This window comes from Felis catus, chromosome X (genome assembly GCF_018350175.1).
Source record: "Felis catus isolate Fca126 chromosome X, F.catus_Fca126_mat1.0, whole genome shotgun sequence".
Classification (NCBI taxonomy): domain Eukaryota; kingdom Metazoa; phylum Chordata; class Mammalia; order Carnivora; family Felidae; genus Felis; species Felis catus.
In genome coordinates this window covers 69,874,451-69,899,152 of record NC_058386.1, presented here as the reverse complement: position 1 = coordinate 69,899,152, position 24,702 = coordinate 69,874,451, and the positions used below count along the sequence as shown (strand labels likewise).

General features: G+C 37.4%; 1 protein-coding gene and 1 pseudogene across 3 annotated transcripts in view; one reads left to right on the top strand and one right to left on the bottom strand.

Moving 5' to 3' along the window:
• The window catches only part of LOC109496332, a 389,020-nt gene that overhangs the window by 237,248 nt on the left and 127,070 nt on the right, over positions 1 to 24,702 (bottom strand). The gene's annotated exons all lie outside the window — the stretch shown is intronic.
• LOC101097548 lies at positions 1,995 to 24,652 on the top strand (annotated as a pseudogene).

Sequence of the window (24,702 nt, the reverse complement as noted above, 5' to 3'; positions counted from 1 at the left end):
CAAATAATATGCAAAAACACTAATTCAAATGAATACAACCCCCCCTATGTTTATTTACAGCAGCATTATTTACAATAGACAAATTATGGAAGTATACCAAGGTCCACTGATAGATGAATGGATACAGAAGAAGTGGTATATATATATATGCAATGGAATATTACTCAACTATGAAAAAAATAAAATCTTGACATTTGCAACTACAATGATGGCGCTAGAGTGTATAACGCTCAGTGAAATAAGTTAGTCAGAGAAAGGAAACAAGTACCAAATGTGAAATTTCATATGTGAAATTTAGTGAACAAAACAAAGGAGCAAAGGGGAAAAGAGAGAGAGAGGGAGAGAGAGAGAGAAATAGACTCAACTATAAAAAAAAAAAAAAGACTGATGATTACCAGAGAGGAGGTAGGTTCAGGGATGTGTGAAATATGTGATGAGGATTGAGGAGTGCAATTGCCATTATGAGCACTGGGTGATATATGGAACTGTCAAATAACTATATTGTACACCTAAAAATAATATAACACTGAGTGTTAGTTATACTGGAATTACAATAAAAATTTTTAAATATGGTGTACCCAAAAATATGTTACAATCTACTCCTGGGTGTGATGCTGTGAATATTGTTGAAATGACAATAAAATATTTAAAATATTACATGAACTTAGTTGATAGAGCAGTGGCAAGGTTTCAGGGAATTGACTTCAATATTGAAAGAAGTTCTGTGGGTAAAACGCTATCAAAGATATTGCATACTACAGAAAAAAAATTTCATGAAAGGAAAAGTCAATTGATGCAACAAACTTCATTAATGTCTTATTTTAAGAAATTGCCACAGCCATCCCAACCTTAAAAAGTTGATCAATCAGCAGCCTTCAAAACTGAGGCAAGATTCTCTACTTATAAAAATATTATGACTTGCTGAAAGCTCTGGTGATTATTAGCATTCTTTAGCAATAAAGTATTTTAAATTAAAATATGTACATTGTTTTTAGGACATAATGCTATCACACACTTAATACAGTATAGTGCAAAATACCTTTCATATGCAATGGGAAACCAAAGCATCTATTTGACTCACTTTATTGTGATATTTGCTTTATTGTAGTGGTCTAGAACCAAACCCCCAACATCTTCCACGTATGTCTATAGGACGTAGTGAATTTTAAATATAATTTATTTCCAATTCAGTAGGTGGGAGCCCAAGTACAATGTATTGTTTTACACTCAATGTTGGGCTGAGAACCAGGGCAAGTATTAAGGAAACTGCTATAAGTAAACACAATCCAAAACATTCAACTTCCTAGAGTGGATTGTACTAAAGCCATCAAAAATCAGCAAATGGTGCTTAATCAGGAAACAGAAGTGTTTGTAGAGCTAAGCATTGAGCCTATGCAGCCATCAAAATGTGAGTGAGAATATTTCTAAGGAGCAAATGTAGGCCAAATATGTTCTATAGAAGAAATTGATATAATGACAAGAATTGATTAATGTAAGTAAGAAAAAAAGTAACACGTAGAGAAGATATGGGTTAAGAGAGAATTGAGGAGTCTGAGAATGTCCTGGTGTCTGGTCAGGTGGTGGGGCCTGCTCGGTTTATAAAAATGCAGCCTTGATGGAGTGATATCCACAAGATGTATGAACAAGATGTCCTTCACTCATATACCACTTCATCAACAATTATTTTATATACATCCACGGACAAGATTGCCTTTATGGGAGCTTTGTGATGCAGACAGAACATTATGAAACCCAGGTCAGTCCAGGACCTACAAGAGTCATATTGAGGAGGCAAAAGGCAGGCCCACACCCAGGTGGTGGACTCATCAAACATAGTTCTGACTTCAGACACAGAATTAGCTTTATACCCCTGAGGACTTGGCTAAAGCTGTATTTACCTTTGGTATGGGCAACAGTACCATATGCGAAGGGGTCAGAAGGGATCATGCCCATCTGTGCTTTGTGTAATAGGTATACAGAGGTTGGTCCTGGGTATGGATCCTGAAGTGGCTAGTGAACCAGTTCCAGTCCCTCTTGGCTTCAGTCTGAAAGCCCTGGAGGTAAGCTCACCAAATTCAGTCTAAATGTAGATTCCATAATGGCTCTAGACCCCTATAGCTTCAGTCTGCAAACAGTCCTGGTAGCACCTAGTGAGAAATATTCCTAGTTGTAACCCCAGAGATCTTGAAATGGCCCTATACTTTGCTCTATCCCCATCAATACCACAGTCTACCAACAGACATGCCAGCCATGGTACCAGGCAGGAGACACTCATGTATGTAACTCTGGAGATACTAGAAAGGTCCAGATACATGGCTCTAACCCCCTTCCAGACACAATCTACAAGCATTCCTGTTAACCCAGAGACCCACTGGGAGACAATCTTGTCTGCAAGCCAGATCCTAAAATGGGCCTTATACCTGGCTCCAGCCACAGTCCACCAGCAGACATGCTAGCCCAGGGACCCAGCAAGAGATATACCAGTTTGTTTCCCCGAGGATCCTAAAAGGGTCCCCTATTCAGCTCTGTCCCCTACTAGCCACAGTTCATGAGTAGTAATGTTTCAGGAACCCAGTGAGAGACACTCCTGTCTATGCTCCTGTAGATCCTGAAAAGGGGCCTAAACTCAGTAACAACCCCTCTCAGCTTCAGTCTATGAGCAGTCCTTATAGCATAAGGATTAGGCGGGCAACGCACATGTATATCCCTCAGGAGTACCTGAAACAGACCTCTACTAGGCTCTAGCCCCTCCAATTATAGTCAGGGAACAGTCCTGCCCACCTTGGGAAATATTCAAACCCATGTCTCAAAAATATTGAGGTTTGCAAACCTCAATATTGGTTGTGAAACCTGAAACAGCCACAGGGCTCAGTTCCAGACCTTTTCAACCATAGCTTAGGGCCAGTGCTTCCCATGCAGGTATCCATAGAATGACCAGAAACAGAGTCCCTCCCAGGGATTTAGCACAAGTCACAAATGTCTGCACATCTGGTAATAGGCCCATTCTCTGAGGAACCAGCTGTTGACCCTGAAGCAGATCCTTGTCCCAGTGCCACCCTACTGAACAATGTACTAAAGGTACACTTATATACCAGAGACATAATCCATGCTATTCAGAGCCCCTGGTAACAAGCTTAATCAATGGTGGAATGCACTGTAGACCTAAAGACAGTTTCATAATTAGCTCCAACACAGTGCAACTGTGAATCTGGAGATAATGGTATCAGAAGGGGGAACTAACAGGAGGTCTTTACCTATGGACCAGTCTTAGAAAGTGCAAAAGGTGGGAGGAGCCAAGATGGCAGAACAGCATGGAAGCTTTTTGTTGTGTCTCACATTCATGAAATACAGCCAGACCAACACTAAACCATCCTACACACCTAGAAAGTTATTGGAGGATTAACACAGAAATATGCACAACCTGAACCACAGAATTCAGTAGGTAAGCGGTGCAGAGAGCTGAACTTGGGGAATGAGAAGCTGCAAAAGGTAGGGAACCCTTTTTGTGGGCAGAGAAAGGATGGAGACTGGGGAGAGGAGCATACCAGAAAAGCACCCCTCCCCAAAAGCAGCTGGAGAGAAAGTGGAAAATTGGAAACAGCCACAGGGACTAAACTAAAAAGGGATAGAGGAGAAAGGAGAAAGGAGAGGGTTTAAATTCCATCAAGACTGTGAACAAGGGGAGTGCAAAGGCTGTAACTCTGCAGCTCGATACCTGGCGGTGCTCTGTTGGGAAGGGCGAATCCCCAGGAAGAGTGGGGTCTGAGAGGTTCTCAGGCCACATGGGGACAAGCGGTTCTGCTGTTGGAAGGACATTTGGTAAAGACTGTTGAAGCCACCTGGTCCCAGCAGACCCCGGAAGGCGACCACATTCCCTGGTGCTGGGGCAAGTTCTTTGAGGGTGAAGCCTGGTACCAGATGTGTGTTGTGATTTTCCATAATCCCTGAAACGCTGATGCTACACTGTCTCATGAACTTTTGCTGGGGCGGGCTGGCACCTGGCCACAGTCTCGGGGCACTGGCAACAGCAGGGTCCAGCGGGCATTCCTGGGTACAGCCGACATTTGGTCATTGCTCATTTGGCCATTGCTCAGTGAGACCCTCCCACAGAGGGGGGGGAACGAATCAAAGCCGCAGTCCTTCAGAAGTAGGGGGCCAGGGAAAGCAGCTGCATCTCAGACAAAACTTGGGGAAGAGGTACTGCCTGGGGCCTGGTCACGGAGAGTGAAAAAGCAGGGGATGGACAAGAGCTGAAGACAGGACCAGTGCATGATTGCGGATCCAGGAGAACAGACTGGGTAGCTGGGTGGTGCCATGTTCACTGCTCCCACGCATGCACATAAGCACCTATGAGCACTGCAACAATCCACCCCAGTAGGCTAGCAGGGCCATCTAGTGGAGAGCGGAGCTGTTACACTGAGCCCCACCAGTGGGGCCAACTGGTCTTCAACTTTGCTCTTCAACTGGGCCAACTTTGCTCTTCAAGAACACAAGCCTCACAGCTGGCTTAGCTTATGAACTATAAAGGGCTACATAGACTGATTTCTAGGGGAAAACAAAGCAATTTCAGTCCTACATCAATCGGTTAGCAGGTTCATCTATTCAATTTTTTTCTTTTTTTTTCCTTTTTCCTTTTCCTCTTTTACAATTCTTTGCTTTTCCTTGACTACAGAAAAAGAAAAAAAATCATTTTTATTTTCAATTTTTATTAAATATATCTGTCTTTAATTTTTATTACTATATTTTTTACTTTTGTGTACATTTTCTCAAATTCCACTTTACTTCCATCATTTGATTTTAGTCTACTTGGGTAGACTAAATTTTCAAACAATTTCCTTTTTTTTTCTTTTTTTGCCTTTTTCATTTCTTTTTCTTGAATGCAGAAAGAGAAAAAATTCATTTTTACTTTCGATCTCTTTTAAAAATATTTTTATTTAATTTTTATTACTATATTTTTTTGCTTTTATGTAATTTTTTTCAAATTCTATCTAACTCCCATCATTTTATTTTAGTCTACTACAGTGCATTCACTTTTTCAAATTTTCAAATGATTTCTTTTTTTCTTTTCTTTGTTTTTCTTTTTGTTGCCTTTCTTTTTTCTTAAATACAGAAAATGAAAAAAATTCATATTTTTTAAATTTTTATTAAAAATATTTTTCTTTAATTTCTTTCTACTATATTCTTTACTTGTGTATATTTTTTCAAATTCTATTTTACCCCCATCATCTCATTTTAGTCTACTTCAGTGTATTCATTTTTTCAAATTTTCAAACGATTTCCTTTTTTTCTTCCCCCCTTTTTCTTTTTTTCTCTAATCTGTCAAACCACTTTAAACACTCAGACCAAAACACACCTAGGATCTAGCATCATCTATTTGACTTTTGTGTGTATGCGTGTGTTTTAATTTTTAATTTTAATAGTTTTTTAATTTTAATTTTTAATTACAATTTTTCTACCTACTTATCCTTTTGTCCCTTCAAAATGACAAAATGAAGGAATTCACCCCAAAAGAAAGAGCACAAAGAAATGACAGCCAGGGATTTAACCAACACAGATACAAGCAAGATGTCTGAACAAGAATTTAGAATCATGATAATAAGAATACTAGCTGAGATCGAAAATAGATTAGAATCCCTTTCTGCAGAGATAAAACAAGTAAAAAAATAGCTAGAATGAAATAAAAAAAATGCTATAAATGAGCTGCAATCACGGATGGATGCAGCGGTGGCAAGGATGGATGAGGCAGAACAGAGAATCAGGAATATAGAGGACAAACTTATGGAGAATAATGAAGCAGGAAAAAAAAAGGAGGGAGATTAAAGCAAAAGAGCACTATTTAAGAATTAGAGAAATGAGTGTCTCATTAAAAAGGAACAAAAACAGAATCATAGGGGTCCCAGACAAGGAAGAGAGAGAAATAGGGGTAGAATGGTTATGTGAGCAAATCATAGCGGAAAACTTTCCTAACCTGGGGAGACACAGACATCACCATCTGGGAAGCACAGAGAACCCCCATTAGATTCAACAAAACCAACCATCAACAAGGCATATCATAGTCAAATTCACAAAATACTCAGGCAAGGAGAGAATCATGAAAGCAGCAAGGGAAAAAAAAAGTCCCTAACCTACAAGGGAAGACAGATCAGGTTTGCAGCAGACCTATCCACAGAAACTTGGCAGGCCATAAAGGAATGCTGGGAAATATACAGTGTGCTGAATCAGAAAAATATGCAGCCAAGAATTCTTTATCCAAGAAGGCTGTCATTCAAAATAGAAGGAGAGATGAAAAGTTTCCCAGACAAACAAAAATTAAAATTTTGTGACCACTAAACCAACCCTGAAAGAAATTTTAAGGGGAACTTTTTGAGGGGAGAAAAAACAATATATATATATGTGTGTACATATATGTATGTGTGTATATATATATGTATATATACATGTATGTGTGTGTGTATATACCAAAAGCAACAAAAGATTAGAAAGGACCAAACAACACCACCAGTAACTCAAACTCAACAAGTATCATAATGGCAATAAATCCATATCTTTCAGTACTCACTCTAAACATCAATGGACTCAATGCTCCAATCAAAAGACATAGGGTAACAGAATGGATAAGAAAAAAAGATCCATCTATATGCTGTTGTAAAGGAGACCCACTTTATACCTAAAGACACCTTCAGATTGAAAATAAGGGGATGGAGAACCATCTATCATGCTAATGGTCAACAAAAGAAAACTGGAGTAGCCATACTTATATCAGACAATTTAGACTTTAAAATAAAGACTGTATTAAGTGATGCAGAAGGGCATAATATCATCAAGAGGTCTATAGACCAAGAAGACCTGACACTTGTAAATATTTGTGCACCAAATGTGGCAGCACCCAAATATATGAAGCAATTAATCACAAACATAAAGAAATTCATTGATAGTAATACCATAATAGTAGGAGACTTCAACACCCCACTCACAGCAATGGACAGATCATCTAATCAAAAAGTCAACAAGGAAACAATGGAGTTGAATGACACACTAGACCAGATGGACCTAACAGATATATTCAGAACATTTCATCCTAAAGCAGCAGAATACACATTCTTCTCCAGTGCACATGGAACGTTCTCCAGAATAGACTATATACTATGACACAAATGAGCCCTAAGGAAGTACAAAAAGATTGATAACATACCATGCATATTTTCAGACCACAACACTATGAAACTCAAAATCAACCACAAGAAAAAATTTGGAAAGGTACCAAATACTTGGAGACTGAAGAATATCCTACTAAGGAATGAATGCACTCGCCAAGCAGTTAAAGAGGAAATTAAAAAGTATATGGAAGTCAATGACAATGATAATACTACAAACCAAAACCTCTGGGACGCAACAAAGGTCGTCCTAAGAGGAAAGTATATAGCAATCCAGGCCTTCCTAAAGAGGGAAGAAAGATCTAAGCTATACAATCTAACCTTATGCCTTAAGGATATGGAAAAAGAATGGGAAATAAAACCCAAAAGCAGAATTAGACAGGAAATAATAAAGAGTAGGGCAGAAATTAATGCTATCAAAACAAACAAACAAACAAACAAACAAACAAACAAAACAAAAACAGAACAGATAAATGAAACCAGAAGCTGGTTCTTTGAAAGAATTAACAAAATTGATAAATCCCTAGCCAGTTTGATCAAAAAGAAGAAGGAAAGGATCCAAATAAATAAAATCAAGAAAGAAAGAGGAGAGATCACAACCAACACAACAGAAATAAAAACAATAATAAGAGAATATTATGAGAAATTATATGCCAATAAAATGGGTAACCTGGAAGAAATGGACAAATTCCTAGAAACATATACACTACCAAAACTGAAACAGGAAGAAATAGAAAATTTTCACAGACCAATAACCAGTAAGGAAATCAGATTAGTAATCAAATATCTGCCAAAAAACAAGAGTCCAAGGCTAGATGTTTTTCGAGAGGAATTCTACCAAACATTTAAAGAAGAGTTAACACCTATTTTCTCGAAACTGTTCCCAAAAGTAGAAATGGAAGGAAAACTACCAAACTCTATGAAGCCAGCATTACCTTGATTCCAAACCCAGACAGCGACCCCACTAAAAAGGAGAACTATAGACCAATTTCCCTGATGAACATGGATGCAAAAATCCTCAACACGATATTAGCTAACTGGATACAACAATACATTAAAAAAATTATTCACCACAACTAGGCGGGATTTATACCTGGGATGCGGGGCTGGTTCAATATCTGCAAAACAATTAACATGATTCATCACATCAATAAAAGAAAGGACAAGAATCATATGATCTTGTCAATAGATGCAGAGAAAGTATTTGACAAAATACAGCATCCTTTCTTGATAAAAACACTCAATTAAGTAGGGATAGAAGGTGCATACCTCGAGATCATAAAAGTCATATATGAATGACCCAACTCTAATATCATCCTCAATGGGGAAAACTGAGAGCTTTCCCTGTAAGGTTAGGAACAAGACAGGGATGTCCCCTCTCACCACGGTTATTCAACATAGAATTGGAAGTCTTAGCCTCTGCAATCAGACAACACAAAGAAATAAAAGGCATCCAAATCAGCCAAGAGGAGGTCAAACTTTCATTCTTTGCAGATGACATGATACTCTATATGGGAAACCCAACAGATTCCACAAAAAACTGCTAGAACTGATTCATGAATACAGCAAAGTTGCAAGATATAAAATCAATGCACAGAAATCGGTTGCATTCCTATACACCAACAATGAAGCGACAGAAAGAGAAATCAAGGAATTGATCCCATTTACAACTGCACCAAAAACCATAAAATACCTAGGAGTAAATCTAACCAAAGAGGTGACAAATCTATACACTGAAAACTATAGAAAGCTTATGAAAGAAATTGAAGAAGACGGAAAAAAAATGGAAAAAGATTTCATGCTCCTGAAGAGGAAGAACAAATATTGTTAAAATGTCAATACTATCCAAAGCAATCTACATATTCAATTCAATCCCTATCAAAATAACACCAGAATTCTCCACAGAGCTAGAACAAATAATCCTAAAATTTGTATGGAACCAGAAGAGATCCTGAATAGCCAAAGCAATCTTGACAAAGAAAACCAAAGCAGGAGGCATCACAATCCTGGACTTCAAGCTATACTACAAAGCTGTAATCATCAAGACAGTATGGTACTGGCACAAAAATAGACACTCAGATCAATGGAACAGAATAGAGGACCCAGAAATGGACCCACAAACATATGGCCAAATAATCTTTGACAAAGCAGGAAAGAATATCCAAAGGAATAAAGACAGTCTCTTCAGCAAGTGGTGCTGGGAAAACTGGACAGCGACATGCAGATGAATGAATCTGGACCACTTTCTTACACCATACACAAAAATAAACTCAAAATGGATGAAAGACCTCAATGTGAGACAGGAAGCCGTCAAAATCCTCGAGGAGAAAGCAGGCAAAAACCTCTGATCTTGGCCTCAGCAGCTTCTTACTCAACACATCTCCAGAGGCAATGGAAACAAAAGCAGAAAGGAACTACTGGGACCTCATCAAAATAAAAAGCTTCTGTACAGTGAAGGAAACAATCAGCAAAACAAAAAGGCAACCGACAAAATAAGAGAAGATATTTGCAAATGACATAGCAGATAAAGGGTTAGTACCCAAAATCTATGAAGAACTTGACAAACTCAACACCCAAAAAACAAATAATCCTGTGAAGAAATGGGCAAAACACATGAATAGACACTTCTCCAAAGAAGACATCCAGATGGCCAACCAACACATGAAAAAATGTTCAACATCACTCATCATCAGGAAAATACAAATCAAAACCACAATGAGATACCACTTTACACCTGTCAGAATGGCTAATATTAATGACTTAGGCAACAACAGATGTTGACGAAGATGCGGAGAAAGAGGATCTATTTTGCATTGTTTTTGGCAATGCAAGCTGGTGCAGCCACTCTAGAAAACAGTATGGAGGTTCCTCAAAAGACTAAAAATAGAACTCCCCTACAACCCAGCAATTGCACTACTAGGTATTTATCCACAGGATACAGGTGTGCTGTTTCCAAGGGACACATGTACCCCCATGTTTATAGCAGCATTGTCAACAATAGCGAAAGTATGGAAAGAGCCCAAGTGTCCATTGATGGATGAATGGATAAAGATGTGGTATATCTATACACAGTATTACTTGGCAATCAAAAAGAATGAAATCTTGCCATTTGCAACTATGTGGATGGAACTGGGGGGTATTATCCTAAGTGAAATTAGTCAGAGAAAGACAAAAGTCACAAGACTTCACTCATATGAGGACTCTAAGAGACAAAACAGGTGAACAAAAGGGAAGGGAAGCAAAAACAATATAAAAACAGGGAGAGGGACAAAACAGAAGAGACTCATAAATATGGAGAACAAACTGAGGGTTGCTGTAGGGGTTTTGGGAGGGGGGATGGGGTAAATGGTTAAAGAACATTAAGGAATCTACTCCTGAAATCATTGTTTCAGAATATGCTAATTTTGAAGTAAATTTTTAAAAATAAAAAATAAAACAAAATAAATGAAACTGCAAAAGGTGTTTGATACCTCAAATGCAAATACACTAAGCAAAGCTATATGGATCACAATCAGGCAAATGTGACACCACTAGAAGAAACTAATAAAACTTCAGTAACCAACCCTGAAGATACAGTGATCTATGATTTGTGTGACAAAGAATTCAAAGTAACCATCTTAAATTAATTCAGTGAAATACAAGAGAACACAGACAACTGAATGAAATCAGGAAAACAATAAGCAAACTGATAATTTTAATAAATTAATATAAACTATGAGAAGGACCAAATAGAAATCCCAGAGCTGAAGGATACAAAGACAGAACTGAAAATTTCAACAGACAGCTTCATTAACAGCCATGATCACACAAAAGAATCAGTGAAGTTGAAGACAGACCATTTGAAATTATCTGGTTAAAGAAACAAAAAGAAAAAAATAATAGAAAAGAGTAAGAAAGCCTGCATGAATTATGAGACACAATAAAGTGAATAAAGAATCACATCATGGGAATCTCAAGAGAAGTGGAGGCATAAAGCTTTTTTAAAGCAATAGTAACTGAAAACTTCCAAAATTTTGGAAGTCATAAAACATCAAGGTACAGAAAGCTCAAAACCCTAAGCAAGATCAGTCTAACAAAGATTACTCTGAGACACGTGATAATCAAAATGTTAAAAGGCAAAGGCAATGGAGACTTTTGAGATCAGCATGAGAAAAATGACACAATACAGTAGGAAACCATCATAGGGTTATCAGTGGGTTTATCTGCAAAAACCTTCCATGCTAGAAAAGAGTTGGATAGTATATTTGAAGGGCTGAATGAAAAATAAAACTGACAATTCAGAATACTATACCAGGCAAAACTACCTTCATAAATGAATGAGACAAAAAGATATTCCAAAACAAAAGGTAAGAGAGATTATCACCACAGTCCTCCTTAAAATAAATCTCAGAGAGCCCTTCAAGTTGAAATAAAAGCATGCTAAGTAACAACATGAAAACATATAAAAGTATAAAACTCATTGGTGAAGGTAAATATATAGTCAAATTCAGAATACTCTATCAATTGAGAAGTGATATCAGCAAGAAGGTAACATAGGTCATTCCTGACTTTGCTCCCACTCACAAGAACAACTAACGATTACTCATGAACAAGACACCACTGAGAGGTTCCTAGAACACAGGGGTCAGGTGGAAGCATCCCCCTTCACCAAGATACCAAGACAGACTGCATTAGAAGGGCAAAAGAAATGGCTACACAGTAACCACAGAGCGCCTCACACGGGCCAGCACAGAACCATGTGGAGAGGTCTCTCCTGAGCCTCTAGTTTCTCCATTGGGAAAAGGGAGCCCAGAGGAGACAACCAGTGTCCTCAGCATTTTGAGTAACTTCATGGAAGCCTGTAGTCTAGTCTCGCCCTATAGAAATTACAGGGGAATCTTCAAGGCTCAGCCACTGTGAATCTGCGAAGGAGAAAGGAGAGGGGCTTGAAGTATACAGCACATGGATCTTGACAGAGCAAGTTTACAATTACAGTGCCCAAGTAGTAATCCCAACCAAGCGGCTTTGTGCATCTGCAGAATCAAGTCAGTGACACACTCTGACCAAGGAACTCACTGGGATGCAAATATTCCTGATTCAGGTCTTCAAACAAGGAGTTCTGCTGGTCCTAGAGTTTGGTTTGCCTATGCACAGGCAAGGAGCTGAGTCATAGCTCCATCTGATGGTTAGAGTGTTTCCCAGACCCATCTGGGCAAAGATACTGGTGAAAGCACCTGAAAGCTGAGTAAACAAAAATGTTCAAACTGAGAAGTGAGTGGGTAGAGATGATCACCCCCAGAACAGTCCCTACTGAGCATGGAGTGTTCCTTTGCTATAACCAAGCAGAGATTCATTCATAGTGAAGGCTGAGAATATCTTCTGACCCCTCCTGACCCAAAAACCTCTTGAAAAAATTTGGGAGTTGCCTGGAGTGGCTCCTCCCCATCCTGTTCCCAGAAAGGAACTTAAACATAGCCCCAACCACTGTGATTCTTGGGCCTTATTAAGGACTGCCAAGAATACCTAGAAGCTGCGCAACCAGCAGTACTCAACCAAGACGCAGGCAGGCTATGCTGATCACACTCAAAGCAAAGCCAATACCAAGTTTTTCTGCTACACCCAGGCAGAGGGATTAATGCATAGCCAGAATACCATAATACTTTAATGGTGCTATGTAAATCATGTTTGTTTCTAGTATAAAAGTTAAAAAGCAATATTCAAAACAACTATAGACTCTAATTTTTTTTTAATTTTATTTTTAATTTTTTTTAAATTTACATCCAAATTAGCATATAGTGCAACAATGATTTCAGGAGTAGATTCCTTAGTGCCCCTTACCCATTTAGCCCATTCCCCCTCCCACACCCCCTCTAGCAATCCTCAGTTTGTTCTCCATATTTATGAGTCTCTTCTGTTTTGTTCCCCTCCCTGTTTTTATATTATTTTTGTTTCCCTTCCTTTGTTCATCTGTTTTGCTTCTTAAAGTCCTCATATGAGTGAAGTCATATGATGTTTATCTTTCTCTGACTAATTTCACTTAGCATAATACCCTCCAGTTCCATCCACATAGTTTCAAATGGCAAGATTTCATTCTTTTTGATTGCTGAGTAATACTCCATTGTATAGATATACCACATCTTCTTTATCCATTCATCCATCGATGGACATTTGGGCTATTTCCATACTTTGGCTATTATTGACAATGTTGCTATAAACATGGAGTTGCATGTGTCCCTTGGAAACAGCACACCTGTATCCCGTGGATAAGGGCCTAGTAGTGCAATTGCTGGGTCGTAGGGTAGTTCTATTTTTAGTTTTTTGAGGAACCTCCATACAGTGAAGAAATAGGAAAAAGACATGAATAGACACTTCTCCAAAAAAGACATCCAGATGGCCAACCGACACATGAAAAAATACTCAACATCACTCATCATGAGGGAAATACAAATCAAAACCACAATGAGATACCAACTTACACCTGTCAGAATGGCTAACATTAACAACTCAGGCAACAACATATGTTGGTGAGGATGCAGAGAAAGAGGATGTCTTTTGCATTGTTGGTGGGAATGCAAGCTGGTGCAGCCACTCTGGACTCTGATAATTTTTTTACTAAAGCCAGAATATAGACAGATGTAAAGTGTGACATCAGTAGCATAAAATATGTGGTGAGGAAATGTAAGAGTGTACCGATTTTATATGTGATTTGAATGTAAGTTTTTATCAGATTAAAATATACTGTTGTAAGATATTTTATGTAAGCCTCATGGTAACCATAAAGAGAAAAACCTACATTGGATACACAAAAGATAAAAAGACAAGAATACAAGCATAGTATTATAAGGAAGACAGAAAGAAAGGAATAAAGAAATGAAATAACTAAAAAAGCCAGAAAACAATTCACAAAATGGCAATAGTAAGTCTTTACGTATCAATAATTACTTCACATATAAATGTACTAAATTCTCCATTCAAAAGACACAGAGTGGCTACAAAAGAAACACGTGTTGGCAAGGATGCAAAGATAAAGGAACCCTCTAGCACTGCTTGTAGGAATGCGAACTGGTGCAGCCACTGTGCAAAACAATATGGAGGTTACTCAAAAAATTAAAAATAGTGCTACACTATTATCCAGTAATTGCACTACTGGGTATTTACCCCAAAATACAAAAACTCCAATACAAAGGGATATGTGCATCTCTATGTTTATTTGCAGCATTATTTACAATAGCCAATGTATGGAAGCAGCCCAAGTGCCCATCCATAGATGAATGGATAAAGAAGTGGTATACATGTGTGTGTGTGTATGTATATATATATATATATATATATATATATATATATATATACACATATATACAATGCAATATTATTCAGCCAAAAAAGAATGAAATCTTGCTATTTGCAACAGGGATAGAACTAGAGAGCATAATGCTAAGTGAAATAAGTCAAAGACAAATATCATGATTTCACTCATGTGGAATTTACTAAATGAAACAAAGGAGCAAAGGAAAAGAGAGATAGAGAGAGACAAATCAAACAGATTCTTAACCATATAGAACAAACTGATATTTACCAGAGAGGTGGTGGGTGGGGGGATGGGTAAAATAGGTGATGGGAATTAAGAATTACACTTATCATGATGAAAAAAATAATAAAAAAATAAAAAAATAATCAGTGGGGAAAAAAGACAGAGTGGCTAAATAGATTAAAAAACAAGTTCCTGAATCTGATCCCTCTAAGATACTTAAAAATAGCCTGAAAGTAAAGGGATGGATGGAAAAAAGATATTCCATGCAAACAGTAACCTAGAGAGTAGAAATGGTAATATTTATGTCAGATAAAATATTTTCAGTCAAAATTTTTATGAGACAAAAAAGATACTATATAGTGAGAAAGGCATCAATTCATCAAAATAATATAAAATTATAAATATATATGCTCCCAACATTGGAGCACTGAACTATTTAAAGCAAATATTAACAGAACTAAAAGGTGAAATGGACAACAATAGAATAATAGTAAAAGACTTCAATATCCTACTTTCATCATTAGACAGATCATTAAGAGAAAACTAATAGGGAAATGGGGGATCTAAGTAACACTATAAACCAAATGGACTAAACAGACATACACAGAACATTCTGTCCAACAGCACCAGAAAACAAATTCTCAAGTATAAAGAGAACATTCTTCAAGATAGATCATATGTTTGGCCACAGAACAAACATTAACAAATTCAAAAAAGATTTAAATCATATCAAGTATCGTCTTTAGCTATAATGGTATGAAACTAGAAATCAGTAACAGGAGAAAAACTGAAAAATTTTAAAAATATATGTAAATTAAAAAACATACTCTTGAATGAACCATTAATCAAAGAAGTAACCAAGAGGGAAATCAGAAAGTATCTTGAGACAAACAAAAATAAAAGCACAATATACTAAAATCCTTGGGATACAGCAAAAGTAGTACTGAGGGGAGCATATAGTAACAAATGTCTACTTTAAGGAAAAAAAGAAAGATACGAAATAAACACTCTAACTGTATAATTCAAGGAATTAGAAGAACAAACTAAGCCCAAAGTTATAAATTAAGTATTAAATCATATGATCCTCCCAATAAGTACAGATAGTTTTTTCACAGAATTCAATATTATTTCTTGTCAAAAGCTCTTAAAACTTTGGGCATAGAAAGACCATATCTCCATATTAAAAAAGGCTATATATGAAAAACCCACAGCTAACATTTTACTCAACTTTGAAAAGTTGAAAGCTTTTCCTCTAAAATCAGGAACAAGACAATGATGTCCACTCTTGACCTTCCTTTTCAACATAGTACTAGAGTTGGTGTTAGCTCCGGGATGTGGAGTGGGTGCTGTGGGAGATCCTGTCAGGTGCTTGCAGAGCTGAATGTTATTCTAAGAACTTGGGAATTCAGGCTTCCACTGTGGTGTTAGGTACTGATTAGAAGATGCCAGATGATGGGAGTGCCTGGGTGGCTCAGTCAGTTGAGCATCCAAGTCTTGGTTTCAGTTCAGGTCATGATCTCATGGTTTGTGAGTTTGAGCCCAGTCGGGCTCTGCACTGACAGTGAGAAGCCTGCTTGAGATTCTCTCTCTCTCCTCCTCCTGCATGCTCTCTCTCTCTTTCAAAAACAAACAAACAAACAAACAAACAAACTTTAAAAAAAAGATGTCTGATGATGATGCTTCTGGAGACCATGGGGTGTCTGCCAGTCTTGGTACCCTCAGCCATGTCTACAATAATGTGTTTCTTCCCCGGTCCACCAGGCACTCACAAGAGTCATTCATCACCTACTTTGATGGGAAGATCACCATTCCTGAGGAATAGTATTCTTGTTTTAACTTTCATAAACTCTGCGCTTTCATGGGACCCAACTTTCTCATGAGCACTGCCTACTTGGATCCAGGAAACATTTAATCTGATTTGCAGTCTGGAGCAGTGGCTAGATTTAAGTTGTTCTGGGTTCTTTTGTTGGCCACCATCATGGGACTCCTGCTCCAGCACCTTGCAGCTAGATTGAAAGTGGTCATGGGGTTGCTGAAGTGTGTCACCATCAGTATCTCAGGGTCTTACAAATTATCCTATGGATAATGGTGGAGTTGGCTATTTTTTGCTCAGATATGCAAGAAATTATTGAATCAGCCATTTCCATCAATCTTCTGTCTATAGGAAGGTATCCTCTATGGGGTGGAGTTCTCATCACCATTGCAGATATCTTTGCATTTCTCTGGACAAATATGGCTTATGGAAGCTATAAGCATTCTTTAGACTTTCTCATAACTATTATGGCCCTCACATTTGGATATATGTTACAGTTAAACCCAGCCAGAGCCAGGTACTCAAGGGCATATTCCTGCCCTCCTATTCAGGATGTCACCTCCCACAGATTGAGCAGGCTGTGGGCATCGTGAAAGCTGTCATCATGACACACAATATGTACCTGCATTCTGCCTTAGTCAAGTCCAGAAAGGTAAAATAAGCCAATAAGCATGAAGTTCAAGAAACTAATATGTACTTTTTCATTTAATCTTGCATTGCTCCCTTTGTTTCCTTCATCATCAACATCTTTGTTGTCTGTCTTTGCTGAAGCAGTTTTTGAAAAAAAAAAACTAGGTGGTTGCAGTCTGTAAAAATAACGGCAATCCCCACACTGCCCTTTTTCCTGATGATAACTCAACACTGGCTGTGGGCATCTATAAAGGGGGTGTTGTACTGAGATGTTACTTGGGTCTGCTGCACTATACATCTGGGCAGTGGGGATCCTGGCTGCAGGACAGAGCTCCATCATGACAGTAACCTATTTTGGCCAGTTCATCAAGGAAGAATTCCTGAACCTAAAATGGTGACACTTTGCTCGAGTGATTCTGGCTCACTCTATTGCCATCATCCCCACTCTGCTTGTTGCCATCTTCCAAGATGCAGAGCATCTAAGAAGGATGAAGGAGTACCCTACAATCCAGCAATTGCACTGCTAGGTATTTACTCAAAGAATACAAAAATGCTAATTCAAAGGGGGTACATATACCCTGATGATTTAGCAGCATTATCTATAATAGCCAAATTATGGAAACAGCCCAAGTGTTTATATACATACATATACTGTGGAATATTACTAGCCATAAAAAAGAATGAAATCTTGCCATTTGCCATGATATGGATTGAGCTAGAGAATATTATGCCAAGAAAAATAAGTCAGAGAAAGACAAATACCATATGATTTTACTCATATGTGGAATTTAAGAAATAAAAGAAATGAACATGGTGGGGGGAAGAGAAACAAACCAATTAACAGAGTATTAACTATAGGGAACAAATTGAGGGTTACTTGAGGGGAGGTGGGCTGCTGGATGGGCTAAAGACGTGACAGGTATTAAGGAGGGCACTTGTTGTGATGAGCACTGGGTGTTATACATAAATGATGAATCACTAAATTCTCCACCTGAAAGTAACATTACACTGTATGTTAACTAACTGGAATTTAAGTAAAAATTTTGGCAAAAATTTAAAAAAATAACAAAGTTGAAACCAGTCCTCTCACAACTAAAAAAGAAAAAAAAAGAATATCTGAAATCAAATCTGTAATCCCATGATATCACCAGCCTGGATTTTACAACAATAGTTCAACTAATAGGAAAACTGATATGTTTTATGCAGTGAAAAAAAAATGTGTACAACACTGCAAGATTTTGCTCCTTACTGCAATCTATGAATTTAAAGTTGAATTTACAACCTGTACAAATCTTCAAATTGGTAATGAGTTTGTATTTCCATGTGCAACAAGAATTTCATTTAATTCATCTCTCTCATTGACATTTGAAATACTTGTAAATTTTGTGACTCAGCCCTGTATCCTACATGCTTCAACATAGTAACAGGAATCATTCATTCATTTATTTACAGAAGCTAAGCTTATAAGTTATTTCTATATATAATGTGGAAGATGCATTCCTACTGTGCTTTAATCAAGATGCAGGCCTCAGTCAACCAACTCCAGTACTACTAAATAGCAATTTGGTTAGCAACTCCCTGGAAAAAATAGATAAGTATAATCCTTACAATGCGTGGCATGAATTGTCACACATAAATAGAAATAGTTACTAGGGAAGCATCATTATATATGAAGATGCTGGAAAGAAGCTACATCATTGGACTGTTGTAAAGATTCATTAAGACTGGTACACATAGTGTTTAAGATCGTGTCAGGTATATAGTAAACTTGTAATAAATGGTGCTAGTATACTGTGCTTGTTAATACTCTTCTGCTCCATTTAGCCAACCAGATAGTTTTTAAAAGCCTGAAGTTCTTTTTAAGCTAGTTATTATAAAAATCACAACAGTAGTTGGTTAATAACTGACATAACTTCATAAAATTTACTACATACTAACTTTATAAAATTTACTCTGTATTATTAGTATATTAGTCTATTAACTAATTAAATATGAGATATATTTTATAAGTAAAATTAATGTCCATATGTAAGTATAATATGAATCTGTCATTAAAGAGAATTCAAAATTACAAAAAATAATAAAAACTATTTAAAAATTAAAAAAAACAAAAAAATAAATAAAAATAAACAGATTCTTAATTATAGATACAATCTGATGACTACCAGAGGAGAGGGTGGTGGGGAGAGATGTTAAGTAGATGATGCAGATTAAGGAATGCACTTGTGATGAGTACTGGGTGATGCATAGTGTTGTTGAATCACTATATTGTAAACCTGAAACTAATATAAAACTGTATGTTAACTAACTGAAATTAAAATAAAAAGTTTAAAAAAATCAATAAAAGTATTCTCTGGAGATCAACTGACTGTATGGAATTTACAATAAAGAATACCATGCATTTAATTATTTTATTTTTATTTTAAATTATTTTTATTTTAAATATTATTTTCATGCCTGTTTTTCCAAACAATAGTTGAACATTTACTAACACAACACCGCTTCATAATTTCATTTTGCTTAGTCAATTTTCATTCATTCTGCTAAAACATTTAGACTTTATGTCTTTGTGGGAGGATGGGTTAAATGGGTGATGGGTACTAAGGAGGGCACTTTTTTGGGACGAGCACTGGGTGTCATATGTAAGAGATAGATCGTTGGGTTCTGCTCCTGAAGCCAAGTATGTTAACTAACTTGACTAGAAACAAAAAATAACAAAAAACAGTTAGACTTTAGTACATAGATGCAGAAAGCAGTAAATACAAAACCCCTGCCATCTAAAAAGGGCACAACATCCAAGGATAATAAGAATCTTGAATACTTTGACATGTGATGAAAGGAAAGGTAATGATGTTTCTTTTTTCTTCTCTGTTAAGTGTGGTGATAACCAAAACATGAGGGGAAATAAATCTATAAAATGACTTTTTAAACAAAGCCCAACAGTAGTCTGTTCAGGACCCTCTGTATTAGACCATAACCCTCCACAACTTCTATCCATAGAAATCCAAAGCATTACAGACACCTACAATGACACTCCAGGCTAGTCCTTTCTTTACATTCTTCCAGAAAAATTATAGCCTTTCATTATCTCTCAAACACATGTAGTGCTCTCCAATCTCTGTTCCTTGCCCAAACTCTTTTTTTTTTTTACTTAGGATAATCCCTCCTTACAAACGCCTAGTTGAAGAGTGTTATCTCTTGTATACCTAGAGGGACTTTGTCATCAATTCTGAATATACTTATCTATATGTTCTAAGGCTTATTGTATTAGTTAAAAAAAAAGACTCTTCATGGTCCAGTCAAATACCCACAAATTCATATATTATTTATGTATGTTTATTCCTTCAGACAAATTCTTGCCCCTGTCTAAATGAGAAAAGTTAGGAAAGTATCTGTAAAGCATTTTGTAAGCCTGTACACACACACACACACACACACACACACACATGCACACACACACACACATATGTATTTTGCAGATGGTAAAGCTTATATGTGTAAGCTGATAATATTATTGCTTTTTTTTCAACGTTTATTTATTTTTTTGGGACAGAGAGAGACAGAGCATGAACGGGGGAGGGGCAGAGAGAGAGGGAGACACAGAATCAGAAACAGGCTCCAGGCTCTGAGCCATCAGCCCAGAGCCTGACGCGGGGCTCGAACTCACTGACCGCGAGATCGTGACCTGGCTGAAGTCGGACGCTTAACCGACTGCGCCACCCAGGCGCCCCTTATTGCTTTTATTGTTACCATCACAACTTTTTAAGATGGCCGGCCTCCTTTTCTTTTTATTCTTAACACCTATTGTTTTTGACCAACAACAGCAGGAGGATTTAATTGCCTGAAATACAGTAGAAAAGTCAGGAATGCCGCAGGGTGCCTGAGTGATTCAGTCAGTTAAGTGTCTGACTTTGGTTCAGGTCACTATCTTGCAGTCCCTGAGTTCAAGCCCTGCATCAGGCTCTGTGCTGACAGTTCAGAGCCTGGAGCCTGCTTCAGATTCTGTGTCTCCCTCTCTTTCTGCCCCTCCCCGCTTGAACTCTGTCTCTCTCTCTCTCTCTCTCTCTCTCTCTCTCTCAAAAATAAGTAAACATTAAAAAAAATTTTAAAAAGTCAGTAATGTTGGAAAATGAATTGGAGAACTAGCATTAAAGGTAAGCCTTTAAAAAAAAGAGAAGCATCAAATTAACAAAGAACTTTTTAACATTTTAATTCATTTTTAGAAAGACAGAGTGTAAGCGGGGGAGGGGCAGAGAAAGAGGGAGACACCAAATCTGAAGCAGGCTCTGAGCTGTCAGCACAGACTGCAACATGGGGCTTCAACCCACGAACCATGAGATCATGACCTGAGCCAAAGTCTGCCACTTAACTAAGCCACCCAGGTGCCCCAACAAAGAAACTTTAATAATAGCAGTCTTATTTTAATCAGTTAAGTTTTTGCACAAGGTTGTGTTTTAGGATAATGCCAAAGAAAGATTATTATGGATAAACTTTGTAGTGTGGATTGGAACAGAGAGCCAGGAGACTGTGAGTTAGAGCCAATACTACTATGGAGAAGGAGAAGGAGAATAAGGAGGAGGAAGAGGAAGAAGAGGAGGAGGAGGAAGAGGAGGAGGAGGAAGAGGAGGAGGAGGAGGAGGAGAAGAAGAGGGGGTGCCAGTGCCAATGGAGTGGAAAGAACAGATGGAAGAAGGAGAGAAATAGCAACTACAGCTAATATTCAGCACTATATATAAAAACGAAAGCTAATTATCTCAGGTAATATTTACAACAATTTTAGCATTGTCGTGATCTCCATTTTTCAGATAAAACAAGAGAAGCTCTGAGCCACTGAGTAATGTGTGCAACATCATAGCTAGTAATTTTTATCTGGAATGTAAACCTAGCCAGACTGACTCTAGAGCATAAATTCTAAATCTGAAGTCTAAATTCCAATTCTGAATAATTTAAAGATGGGATTTCTCCCAGGTGCCACACCCTCAACCAATTGAATGCATGTCCAATAGTGTGTCCTTGAGTTAAAAACACATAAAGAAACAATCTATAACAACCAGAAGTATCTGTAGATAAATGAAAAGGATGGCCCAAGATAGGATTAACTGAAATAGCATTTTTTTAATGCTAAGTGAAATAAGCCAGAGATAGACAAATACCACATGATTTCATTCATATGTGGAATTTAAGAAACAAAACAAACAAAGAAGAAAAGAGACCAAAATCCCCCAGACTCTTTTAACTATAGAGAACAAACTGGTGGTTGCCAGAGGGGAGGTGGGTTGGGGGATGGGTGTTACAGGGAAGGGGATTAAAAGTACACCTATCAAGGGGCACCTGGGTGGCTCAGTCTGTTAAACTTTCGACTTTGGCTCAGGTCATAATCTCGCGGTTTGTGAGTTCGAGTCCCGTGTCAAGTCTCTGTGCTGACAGCTCAAAGCCTGGAGACTTCTTCAGAATCTGTGTCTCCCTCTTTCTCTGTCTCCCCCACTCATGGTGTATCTTTCTCAAGAATAAATAAACATTAAAGAAAAATTAAAAGAAAAAAAGAGTACACTTAATGTGATTAGCACCAAGTAATGTATAGAATTGTTGAATCACTATGTTGTGTATTTGAAACTAATGTAACACTGTATGACAATTATAATCAAATTTAAAATAAATTAATTAAAAAAAGAAATAGGATTTTGGAAATATTTTACTTGAGAACTCTAAACTTGACAAAAGTTTTCAATTGTAAATATATTTGTCTCTTCCTATTGGGAGTTACTATAGACATTTAAAAAATATAGTGTTATCCTATTGGGAGTTACTTTAGACACTAAAAAATATACTGTAGCAGCAGGTTGAAAATGATTGAAAACAGAAGATATATGAATCTCTCCAAATGTCAAAATTCATGACAGAGCTCATATCATTCCTCAAAAGTAATTAAACAGAGAATTTCTACAACTAGGCTATCTTCAAGATATCTGTCTGCTAATAAGGGATAATCAAATTTTCTAATTGAATGTTTACACATCCAATTTAATCCCACCAAGGATTTTAATGACATATTTTTAAAAATCCATAAATTGTGCACTCGTATATAAACAATCTATACTAAGATGATTGCCTAGAGGGGAATTTAGAAAAGAATCTCTAAGTGTCCATTTCAAACCTGCTGTTGCTAACCATATTTGTTTGTGTGTGGTGTGTATGTGTGTGTGCATCCATGTGAGAGAGAGAGAGAGAGCACTACTAAGTGAATTCCTGAAAATGTTCTCAGAAAATATGTTTAGCCCTCTACTTTGAAGGCCAATTGGGTAAGCAAGTGATTCTACTTCAACTAAATCTTTTGAATATATTAAATTGTGTACCTTGAGCCTGACTCCCTGGTGTGAAATGCCAAACTTGCAAAAGAAAATACACCTTATAAAGAATATATTTTCATATAGTAATTGTAGCTTTTCTAAGTTCTGTGACTATAAATTAAAAAATCAGTATCTCTTTGCTGAAATACATTCATGTTTTAATAGTCCTTCTGTCTATTCACTTACAAACTTTTCTCACTTGCAAAAACACATCTTTAAGACAATGGTAAATTACTTATAAAAAAATTCCTGGTAAAGAGATATACTCCTTACAAAAAATGAACAAAAACAGAAAAAATTCCCACTATTTAGAAACTCTTGGGGCACCTGGGTGGCTCAGTCAGTTAAGTGTCGGATTTCTACTCAGGTCATGATCTCGTGGTCTGTGGGTTCCAGCCCCACACTGGCTCTGTGCTAACAGCTCAGAGCTTGGAGCTTACTTCGGATTTTGTGTCTCCCTCACTCTCTGTCCCTCCCCCCTCGTGCTCTCTCTCTCCTTCAAAAATAAATAACCATTAAACAATTATCTAGGGGCGCCAGTGTGGCTCAGTTGGTTAAGCATCTGACTTTAGCTCAGGTCATGATCTCAGGGTTTGTGAGTTCCAACCCCATGTCGGGCTCTGTGATGACAGCTCAGAGCCTGGAGCCTCCTTCAGATTCTGTGTCTCCCTCTCTCTCTGCCCCTTCCCCACTTATTCTCTGTGTCTGTCTGTCAAAAATAAATGTAAAATAAACAAACAAACAAACAAATGAATTTTTAAAAAATTGTCTAGAAACTCATACTCTAGCAGAAACAAAAAATAACTTGGACATTATATAACCCTCTCTCTCTCTCTCTCTCTCTCTCTCTCTCTCACACACACACACAGCTTAGACAATACAGAAGAGAAAGAAGGTGACAATATATCCAACTACCGTGACACCCAAAAGCCCAGAGCCAAAAAAGATCAGGTGCTAGAACTTTTACAGAAACAAAATTAAATAGTACCCAGGAAAAGTGAACCAATTAGTCATCCAGATGTTTCCAGCTGGATATTTGGTGTACAAGAAGAAAAGATCCCACTTGACTCACTTTTTCCCACATTGCAGGCAGCTCTTAATGGTAGCAATTCCAAAGCAATTAAGTAACTATACTTTGGACCATAAAATTATTAAATTGAGTACCTTCTGTCTCATCATACTTAGGTTCTTAGTGTGAAGACAAATACTTTTTACTTAGTTCTCCTCAATATAATTTTGTTGCTGTCG